Source organism: Mustelus asterias, chromosome 26 (genome assembly GCF_964213995.1).
Source record: "Mustelus asterias chromosome 26, sMusAst1.hap1.1, whole genome shotgun sequence".
Taxonomy (NCBI): Eukaryota; Metazoa; Chordata; class Chondrichthyes; order Carcharhiniformes; family Triakidae; genus Mustelus; species Mustelus asterias.
Genome location: NC_135826.1, coordinates 36092535 through 36104287, shown reverse-complemented (window position 1 = coordinate 36104287; position 11753 = coordinate 36092535).

Sequence of the window (11753 nt, the reverse complement as noted above, 5' to 3'; positions counted from 1 at the left end):
CCACCGTGCTGCCCCAAATAATGTGGAAAGGTGCTGCTATATGTCCAGTTTCACATCCACAGTGCCGGTAAAACTGACACTGCCCAAACACTTAAATGTTACTCTGCTGTCTTGCTTGATGCTTTACTTTAATGCAAGTCGTGGCCTCTTCCTTTCCCGGACACTGGATACGGTTAAAGAGACATCATTATCTCTCTGGTGTGGCCATTTTTGATTTGTATAAACCTGTATCCAGCACAAGCCTATACTTACCAGCACGGGTTATTAGGTGTGGTTGAGAAGCAGTATTCCCCAGCTACGTACTTAGCACCATAGTCAAAGCATAAAGATAAATTAATAAATATTGGCAACTCAGCACAGCAGAGGTATTGAGCCTGGGACCTGATCACAAATCACATGAATGGGGCAATGTGCAGACTTGGGAGCAGAGGCCTGTGTCGGTAAGGACATCTCAGCAGCACTCACTCCAGCAACCAGCAACAAACCTGCTTCTGACAGCGGAGAGGAATGATGTGGAGATGCCGGCGTTGGACTGGCGTAAACACAGTAAGAGTTTTAACAACACCAGGTTAACAACACCAGGTTAACACCAGGCATTTGCTACCAAATAAACCTGTTGGACTTTAACCTGGTGTTGTTAAAACTCTTACAGCGGAGAGGAAGTCAGGGAAGGACTCACTGAATCAAATCTTCCACTTCAAAAGGATCTCTCAGAAAGTAATTGGTCCCCTCTGGGATCTACTCATGACTGTACATGTTCCAGGGCCTTTCCTGGGACTTCTGTGATTTCATGTCAGCCTTCAGTTAGTATTTGTTTCCCTAAAGACCGTTGAGTGTTTTGGGCAGAATTCCTGAGTTTTCCCAGAGGTGCCACTTGAAGGTGGGTGGAGGTGGGTAAGGGGAGGGAGGCACTAGCAAAATGTACCTTGTTTCTGTTCTTGGGAAATTGTTTAAGAGTGTATATGGGCGGCTTCCCCGCAGGATCGGCTTCTGACCCCTCTGGTGATACCAGTAATGACCCGCTGCTTTTCCTCCCAGGGAACAATTGGAGTTTCAGATGCACTGAGCCCCATATGTAGCCACTGGGGCTCAAGAGATTGTTAAACTGGGCTGGATCTATTCTATTGGATTGATCCCACTTTAGCAAAGAGAGTATACAAGTCCGTCTGAGGAAAACGACAACAAGCAGTCCAGACATGTTCCCAGTGGCTGCTGTTCTCTCGATTGAGCTCCAATAGCTCTGTGTATTCAATATGCGAATACATTTGTCTAGTATGGCCATACTGAGCCAAATGTAAAATAAGCTTTATCGTGTGAATAAATAACGCAACTTTACAGATGAAAACCGTGTTGTTTGTCCAGCTCTGACATGGCGGGGCGACACAGTGGCACAGTGGTTAGCACTGCTGCCTCACAGCGCCAGGGACCCAGGTTCGATTCCCGGCTTGGGTCACTGTCTGTGTGGAGTTTGCACGTTCTCTCCGTGTCTGCGTGGGTTTCCTCCAGTGCTCTGGTTTCCTCTCACTGTCCAAAGATGTGCCAGTTAGGTTGGTTGGCCATGATAAATTGACCCTTGGTGTCCCAGGATGCGTAGGTTAGAGGGATTAGCGGGGTAAGTATGTGGGGTTACGGCAAAAGGGCTTGGGTGGGATCGTTGTCAGTGCAGATTCGATGGGCCGAATGCCCTGTTTCTGCACTGTCGGGTTCTATGTAATGATCCTATGTAACGACTCTACACTGAGCCAGATGTAAAATAAGCTTTATTGTGTGAATAAATAACACAACTTTACAGATGAAAACCTTGTCATTTGTCCAGCTCTGACAAAAGGTCCTTGACTTGAACCGTTGTTAACTCTGTTTCTTACTCCACAGGTTATGCCAGATACTTTCAGTATCTCCAGCATTTTCTGCATTTCCTTGGTTAATCGGTTTGTCACACTGCAGAGTCTGACATTCTGAGAGGTTAGATATTGCACAGATACTCCAAATCAATTATTCAGTTTCAGGTAAATGATGCTGAAAACCAAAGTAATTTCCAACAAAAAAAACTGCTTAATGAAATGAATTGAAGGCTATAGAAGAATATAACTAACTGAGTGTGATTAGATGAAGCCTCACCAATTGGTTTCTGCTGCTAGCTAAATTGGTGTTGGATGTTGACAGCTAGCACACAGCGGGATGCTCCTTTAAAGCTGTTTGCAAACAGCAGGCTGATGAGATGGTCTTGAAGTGTCTCTGTAATACAACACTTAAACAATGAGGTCATTCAATCGAACACAACTCGTTGAAGCCCTGTGACAGCCTTGCTCTATTTATAGCAATTCTATCTGCGGCAGTGTAATCTCTTGGAATGGAGTTTTGCTGTTGACTTTAATGTGTGGAAGTTGAAAGTGCCCTCAGGACAATGTTCCAACTGTCTTTCACTGAACTTGTTCCAACCTATCCCGAATGATATACGTTGGCACATTATTCCCCTTTGTAATTTTTGGTTTCTTTGTGGAGGAACATCAAAAGTTAAAGTTTATTTATTAGTCACGAGTAGGCTTACATTAACACTGCAATGAAGTTACTGTGAAAATACCCTAGTCGCCACACTCCGGCGCCTGTACACTGAGGGAGAATTTAGCATAGCTAATCCACCTAAACTGTGCATCTTTGGACTGCGGGAGGAAACCAGAGCACCGGAGGAAACCCACGCAAACACGGGGAGAATGTGCAGACTGTGAGGCAGCAGTGCTAGACATTGTGCCATCGTACCACCCTAAATTTTGACCATCTGCTGTGGCGGGATTCGAATTCAGGCCCCCGGAACATTAGCTGAGTTTCTGGAGTTTCTGAGTTAATAGTCTAGCAATAATACCACTAAGCCATCGCCTCTCACTGTTAAAAAAAGGACTATTTTCCACTTTTATCCCCCATTGTCAACAGCAGTCACTCCCAGCTCAGGTCAGGTACAAGTTTGTAAGTGCTTGCAAGAAGATACTTTGAGCACCCGATGTAGCAGAACTGTCTATCCATTTCCAAGGCATGTACTTGTACAGCTGTACACAGTTGAACTCTTCCAACAACAATAGTGAGTAAATTTAAAATTCCATTGGCTATAAAGATCTGTGGGATGTTGCAAGGTCATGAAAGGTGCTATATAAATGAAAGTTCTACCACCACTCTGTTACCCTGAACCTCAGAAGGCGGCACAGTGGTTAGCATGCTGCCTCACAGCGCCAGGGACCCGGGTTCAATTCCAGCCTTGGGTGACTGTCTATGTGGAGTTTGCACATTCTCCCCGTGTCTGCGTGGGTTTCCTCCAGGTGCTCCAGTTTCCTTCCGCACTCCAAAGATGTGCTAAATTGCCCCTTAATGCCCAAAGATGGGGGTGGGAGGGCTTGGTTAAGATGCCTACTTTATGGACCGAATGGTCCCCTTCTGCAGAGTAGCGATTCTATAATTCAAGAGCACCCTCTACACCTTACTTTTATTTCTCACACTCCAATGCAATGATTCCCAACCTATTATATATCATGGACACCTCTATACTATAAAAAATTCCTGAGGCACACCTCCTATTTTCTCTGTCTTCTTCCCTTACTGGGAACCTCGTTTTTAACTCCTCCCTGTCCTCTGACCTGTTTTTTTTTAACCTCTCCCTATCTCTCTCGCTTCTCCAAGAGTTTTTGTGCCCATTTTGAGTTTTACTATTTGTGCGGGCACATGGGGCCTTTGTCTTTAGCTCCAAGTCCCAATAGTCATAGGCATGACCAACATAACAAATCTAAACCGCATGTGTGGCTCTTTCCCAGCCGACGCATGCGTGGGAGGCCTGAGTTCATCAGGTCTTAGAGATGCCTATCGCAGAGCTAAAGACAAAAGTTAGTTTTAGTTTAATGACATGAATTTTGAATCATATTGAGTCTTTTTCATGGCACACCCTGGGGGGTCATCATGGCACCCTGGTTGGGAAACTTACCTGGCCTGGTCTACATGTGACTCCAGAGCCACAGCAATGGGTTGACTCTCAACTGCCCTCTGAAATGGCTACTTAGTTATACAAAGGCAATAAATGCTGGCCAGCCAGTGACGCCCATGTCCCACGAATTGAATATAAAAAAAAACACTGCTCCAATGGCCTCTCTGAATGAGATTACCAATATAAATCACATTGTGTGGATGCACCAGGAATTGGAATGGAATTGCTCCCATCCAACATATCCCATCGGAACCCTACAGAGCCTGACAGAGGAAACAGCCAACCCATTAGCCTGGGCTGGATTTTAATATGGGCATCAGAACTAACTCATCTCTGAAGGAAAATAATTAGCCGACAAATGCTTAAGAGGTTCAATTTCAGAAAAATGCACATTAAATGCTCTCTTTTGACAATAAACATTTGGAGTATATTGCGGCAAATAATTATCATAGATTCATAGAATGATGAGGCATAGAAGGAGGCTATTCAGCTCATCATACTAGTGCCAGTTCTTTGAAAGAGCTATTCAAGATAAGACGTTAGGATCTATCAAACCAGATTTCCCTCTGGAATCGGATTTGTCTTGTATTAACATCACATGGAATAATAACAGAATTGAACACTATACTCCAGCTGAGATCTAACCAGTTTTAGAAAGGTTTAGCATCACTTCCCTCTTTTGTACTGCATACCCCCATTAATAAATCCAAGAATCTTATCAGTTTTTTAACAGGGTTCTCAACTTCTACCACCAACTTCTAACATGTGTGTACATACTCCCCCAAGTCTACCTGTTCCTGAACACTCTTTAAGATTGTGTTTAACACTCTGTGTTTGCAAACTTTGAAATTATGCATTGTATAGTCGTCCGGGACATTATATCAAGATATCAACAGGCAGTAATTCGAAGGAGTAATGAGTGTTCCTGATGTCACACTAACTTAGCTAATGCAATAGCAGTCAAACGTTTTCTCACCAGGGATCATAGCCGCGGTCTGTATGGATTAGTAGCAGATGTACATAACTGTTTAACAGTTGTGAAGCTGTGCTAAAAGTGTGGAGTTTTATAGGAAGGATGGGTCTAGGATTCAGGCCAAGGTTTTGGTCACAAAGAATCTTCCGGGAACAAAACAGAGGCTGCTCTGCCAGTGTGGATAAGCTTCACTACCATTGCTTCAATGCAGCTGGATTTCCAACTGTGGCTAATAGAAGGTTTGTACTCCTCCAGGCATGTTGGGGATCCTGCCCTAGCTTGATTAATTTCTATTATATGTATTGGTTGCTTTTCTGGGAAGTCTGCTATTTTTACACTTCTCAGGTTTTCTTTCTACTGGCCTCACGTGGCACTTTTTTTTTCATTTATGGTATGTGGATATCCCTGGCTAGGCCTGCATTTATTGCCCTTCAGAAGGTGGTGGTGAGCTGCCTTTTTGAACCGCTGCAATCCATCTGATGTAGGTACACCCACAGTGCTGTTAGGGAGGGAATTCCAGGGTTTTGACCCAGTGACAGTGAAGGAATGGCGACATATTTCTAAGTCAGGATGGCGAGTTACTTGGAGGGGTATGTCCAGGTGATGTTGTTCCCATGTGTCTGCTGACCTTGTCCTTTTAGGTGGTAGTAATCATGGGTTTGGAAGGTGCTGTCTAAGGAGCCTTGGTGAGTTCCTTCAGGCATGTTGTAGGTAGTGCACAGTGCTGATGGGGGAGGGAGTGACTGTTTGTGGATGGGATGTCAATCAAGTGAGCTGCTTTGTTCCGGATGGTGTTGAACTTCTTGGGTGTTGTTGGAGCTTCCCTCATCCAGGCTAGTGAAGAGTATTCCTTAACACTCCTGACTTGTGCCTTGTAGATGGTGGACAGGCTTTGGGAGGTCAGGAGGTGAGTTACTCTTCACAGGATTTCTAGCCTCTACCCTGCTCTGGTAGCTACGGTATTTATATGGCTAGTCCAGTTCAGTTTCTGGTCAATGGTTACACCCCCCCAGGATGTTGATAGTGAGGGATTCAGTGAAGGTAATGTCATTGAATATCGAGGGGCAATAGTGGTAAGAATGAGCATTTCTTGTCACTTTCTGTCTAGGATGCCCAGAAATATTATACATCCCTCTCAAAATAATTGAGCTGTGAAAAGAGACTAGAGATTATGTAGTGCATGAGATCACACCTATATGAGAGCAAACGTATGAAGTGGCACATGATCCACAGAATGGATGTCCAGGCTTTGGTCTTTGGTCATAGTTGTGTACCTTGGGTTCTCTTACTAAGTTTAAATCCAATTAAATTCTCACATGTTTTAGGTATTTGAAACAAGCAGATCTTGGAGTTATGACTTAGAATTCAACAAAGGAGAGGTGGTGGCAATGGCGTAATGGTATTGTCACTAGACTCAGGGTAATGCTCTGGGGATCTAGGGTTCACGGCAGATGGTGAAATTTGAATCCAATAAAAAAATCTGGAATTAAAACTCCAACGGTGACCATGAAACAATCATTGGATTGTTCATCTATTTCATTAATGCCATTTAGGGAAGGAAATCTGCCGTCCTTATCTGATCTGGTCTACATGTGACTCCTGAACTACAGCAATGTGTTGACTCTTAAACACCCTCTGTTGCCTAGCTCAGTTCAAGGGCAATTAGGGACTGGCAACAACCCAGCCAGTGTTACCTACGACCCATGATCAAATAAATCACTAAAAGCTATGTAGGAACTGTAAGTACAAGGGTTGATGAAATATTGGCCTGTATCTCAAAGGGCTGGAATTCAAAGGGGAGCAAGTTATCCTTCATTGTACAGAGACTAGTCAGATGCCACATGGAATATTGTACTCAGTTTTGGACACTTCACCTTAGAAGGATATGTTAGCCTTCTAGAGACTAGTTAATTCGAGGCACAGATTAATCAAAATGATATCAGAGCTCAAGGATAGGTTTCATATAAAGTCTGCATTCCCTTGAGTTTAGAAAGCTGAGGGTTAATTCAACAGTGGTGTTTAAAAGCATGAGAGAATTTGAGAGCATAGATACAGAGAAGTTATTTCCTCTGGTACAGGAATTTAGCACAATCTTAAACCTGGAGCTTGGCCATTCAAATTGAAATCAGGAAGTAGCTTTTCATGCCAAGATTGGTGAAAATGTGGAACTCTCTCTCCCCAATAAATATAGATGCTGGCTCAATTAATATGCTCAAGATTGGAGATTGGCTGTTTTTAAGTATCCAGTTATATGGGCCAAAGGTGAATAAGTGGAAATTACGTAGAAATCAGCCGTAAACTGAAAGGCAGGCAGGCTTGAGGTGCTGAAGATACAGTACAAATCTTCACACACAATTCACAGAGTGAAAATCAGTCAGTACAAAATACAAGGACACATCTGATCTTTGAAGATTGGTTCATCAGGGCTCAGAGGCTGATATGGCTCAGAATGTCCCAGTTCTTGTCACATTGGAGTGACTCTTTGCAAGAGATTTCCAAAGTTGTTTTCCATTGGGTGTGGTGTCTGTGAAAGAAGATATTTTTTTAAAAACCAATTTATTGATGTTCATAGAATTACTACAGTGCAGAAGGAGGCCATTCGGCCCACCGAGTCTGCGCTGACTCTTACCCAGGCTTACCCCATAATCCCACGTATTTATCCCGCTAACCCCTCTAACCCATGGGCCACTAAGGGCAAATTTAACACGGTCAATCAACCTAACCTGCAAATCTTCGGACAGTGTTCTTTCACACTTACAGCTCTACTCTCCCAGACCAACTCCTTTCTACTTCAGGTGCATTTTTATCTTTTAGATCATTATCAGGTTCCTGTTTGTGCCAGTGACCTAATTTCTGCTTCCCCCTGCTTGCGTTTTTTGCTGCTCCTGGAGCCATGTCATCTCAGCAACTCACCATTGCCACAAATATATTCAAGGAAGCTCATCATACTCCTACAGATGAGGCTTTGCACTGCATCTGAGAAACCTACTTCATAAAACAAAGTAGCAGAAACTTAAAAGCAGCAACATTTAGTACCACAGCAAAAACAGAAAAATGCTGGAAAAACTCAGCAGATCTGGCAGCATCCGTGGAGAAAAGAGAGTCAATCGCCGAATTCTACCGCCCCACCCGCCACGGGAATCGAAGCGAGCGAGGGGAGGGACAATGGGAAGGTCCGTTGACCTCGGCCGGGAACTTATGGTTTCGGGACAAGCGAGGCCATAAAATCCTGCCCAATGTTTCGCGTCCAGATGACTTCAGAAGAGTCATATCTACTCAAAAAGTTAATTCTATTTTCTCTCTCCACAGCTGCTTCCAGACGCGCTGAACTTTCCCAGCATTTTTTTGTTTCAGATTCCAGCATCCACAGTATTTTGCTTTTATTATCACATGGAGGTGGTATTGTGGCACAGTGGTTAGCACTGCTGCCTCACAGCTCCAGGGACCCGGGTTCAATTCTGGCCTCGGGTGACTGTCTGTTTAGAGTATGCACCTTCTCTCTGTGTCTGCGTGGGTTTCCTCCGAGTGCTCCAGTTTCCTCCCACAGTTCAAAAATGTGTAGGTTCGGTGGATTGGCCATGCTAAATTGTCCATTCGTATCCCAAGATTTGTAGGTTAGAGGGATTAGCCATAGCCATGCGAAATGTGTGGGGTTATGGGGATAGAGCGGGGGAGAGAGCCTGGGTAAGAAATTCTGCCAGGGAGTCAGTGCAGACTCGATGGGCCGGCCGAATGATTCTATGATTTGCTACCAGTCTACTCAGAAGTAATTTCCATGAATGTGCAGCACTGACCATTTTGCTTGATTATCCTGTTGCCATGTCTTGGCCTTTGTATTGCTAATTTTAGGATAATGTCTTACTGCACACTGAGCCCCACACCAGCAATTAATGCTGCTGTCCGAATTGCAAATAGTAAGTTAATTAGAAAATTTACATAGTTAATGGTAATGAAAAGTTATCATTTCAGGAGGCAGTGAAGAGAAAGTGAAAGGAATTTGGATTCAATTGTTGAAATGTATTAAAATGTTCAATTTCTATGGTGGATAAGATTCGGCATTGATCTGCTTTTGTGATGTACTTTGCTTAGGAATGGGAATTAAATCTTTTCCCTTCTCAGAACTAGCTTCCCAATTTTCCCTAATCTTACCTTCCTTCTTTGTTATAAATGGTTGCATTCATGCCTGGACTTCTTTATATTGGTGTCCATGATTGAGTTGTGCTACACAATGTTGTACTGCCGGAGTTCTGATTAAACAACCTGAATGCTAACTCTGTTTCTCTCTCCACAGATGTTGCCAGACCTGCTGAGTTTTTCCAGCATTTTTCCATTTTTATTTCAGTGGCACGGCGGCACAGTGGTTAGCACCGCTGCCTCACAGCGCCAGGGGACCGGGTTCAATTCCGATCTACACATTCTCCCCGTGTTTGTGTGGGTTTCCTCCGGGTGCTCCGATTTCCTCCCACAGTCCAAAGATGTGCAGGTTAGGTAGATTGGCCATGTTAAATGACTCTTTAGTGTCCCAAGATGTGTAGGTGAGGGGGATTAGTGGGTTAAGCATGTGGGGTAATGAGAATAGGGCCTGAGTGAGACAAAAAGGTGATTTGGTGCAGACCCAAATTGCCTCCTCGGCACTGTAGGGATTCTATGATAGCCAGTATTTTGTCTTTGTATTACTGCAACACCATAGTTACATGGGGTGCTTCATCTTTACATCCTCAGTGCTCTCTCCTGCTGCCAGGTGTGGCTCAGTGATGACACTCTCCCCTCTGAGTCAGGAGATTGCGGGTTCAAGTTCCCCTCAGGGATGTCATTTTGGCTGACACTCCAGTGCAGTATGGAGGGTCTGCCACACTGTTCCATGAGCCATCCTTTGGAAGAGGCATAAAATCCAAAGCCCCACCTGACTTCTCAGGAGGGTGTAAACCATCCCATTTTGTAGTACAGCAAAGTAATTCCTTTTCACACAGCGAGCGGTTGGGGTCTGGAAGGCACTGCCTGGCAGTGTGGTGAAGGCAGGTTCAATTGAGGCACTCGAGTGGGGATTAGATGATTATTTGAATAGAAACAATGTGCAGGGGTACAGGGAAAAGGCAGGGGAATGGCACTAAGTCATGATACTCATTTGGAGAGCCGGTGCAGACATGATGGGCCAAATGGCCTCCTTGGGGCTGCACGTTGGCACAGTGGTTAGAATTGCTGCTTCACAGCGCCAGGGACCCGGGTTTGATTCCAGCCTTGAGTGACTGTGGAGTTTGCACATTCTCCCCATGTCTGTGTGGGTTTCCTCAGGGTTCCTCCCACAGTCCAAAGATGTGCAGGTGGATTGGTCATACTCAATTGCCCCTTAGTGTCCAAAGTTGCATAGGTTAGGGGGATTAATGAGGTAAATATGAGGGGATAGGGCCTAGGTAAGATGCTCTGTCTGAGAATTGCAGAGTTGATGGGCCGAAAGGCCTCCTTTTGCAGTGTAGGGATACTATGATTCCATGGGGTTTTGGAGCATAACAATTCCATAACTCTGTGATTCTCTCCATTCCCGACCAATATTTATCCCTTAACCAACATCAATTAAACAGATAAAAGAAAATACTGCGGATGCTGGAATCTGAAACAAAAACAGAAAATGCTGGAAAATCCCAGCAGGTCTCACAGCATCAGTGGAGAAAGAAATAGCGCTCTGACGAAGGGTCATCCAGACTTGAAATGTTGGTTCTATTCTCTCTCCATAGGTGCTGTCAGACCTGCTGAGATTTTCCAGCATTTTCTCAATGAAACAGATGATCTTGCTTGCTGTCTGCGCATCACTTTTTTTATCTGAAGAGCAAAGCAGGCCTCCAGGTACAGCACCAACCTGCAGCAAGAACCAGCCCAGGGTAGCTGCTGCAGGAAATGACATAGAAGCATAGACAATAGGAACAGGAGGAGGCCATTTGGCCCTTTAAGCCTGCTCTGCCATTCATCACGATCATGGCGGATCGTCCAACTCAATAGCTTAATCCTGCTTTTTCCCCATAACCTTTGATCCCATTCGCCCCAAGTGCTATATCTAGCTGCCTCTTGTATACATTCAATGTTTTGGCATCAACTACTTCCTGTGGTAATGAATTCCACAGGCTCACCACTCTTTGGGTGAAGAAACATCTCCTCACCTCCATCTTAAATGATTTACCCCGAATCCTCAGACTGTGACCCCTGGTTCTGGACACCCGCACCATCAGGAACATCCTTCCTGCATCCACCCTGTCTAGTCCTATTAGAATTTTATAAGTCTCTATGAGATTCCCCCCTCATTCGTCTGAACTCCAAAAAAACCAATCCTAACCTAGTCAATCTCTCCTCATATATCAATCCCGCCATCCCTGGAATCAGCCTGGTAAACCCGCAGAATCAGCCTGGTAAACTAGTTGACACAGTTAGACTCAGATTCCACCCCTCCCTGCTCTAACCAGTCTGTATCTGAGTATTTTATATCTCCCTCCCTGGCCCAAATTCCCTCTCAAGTGACTCGGGCTATTTCTCTGAGCCAGTCTCCCTCCCTGTGGCCTTTGTACATGTCAGGGGATGCCAGCTGCCTCTGTTTGTACAGCTAATGGTTTCACTGATGGAAATTAATCACTGGAGGGTTCAGCAAGCGGCCCCCACTGTGCCAGTACAATGGGGAGGGAGGGAGAGGGGGGAACTCTCCATGTGGGGCGGGGATCAGTCAGTACTTTGTGTATTAGAGAGTCAGGAGCACTGTCCTTCCTGGGTGTAGGGTCACACCTCGTTAGCAGGAGCCCCTCACACCCACTAATTGAACGCTTGCATATTGCA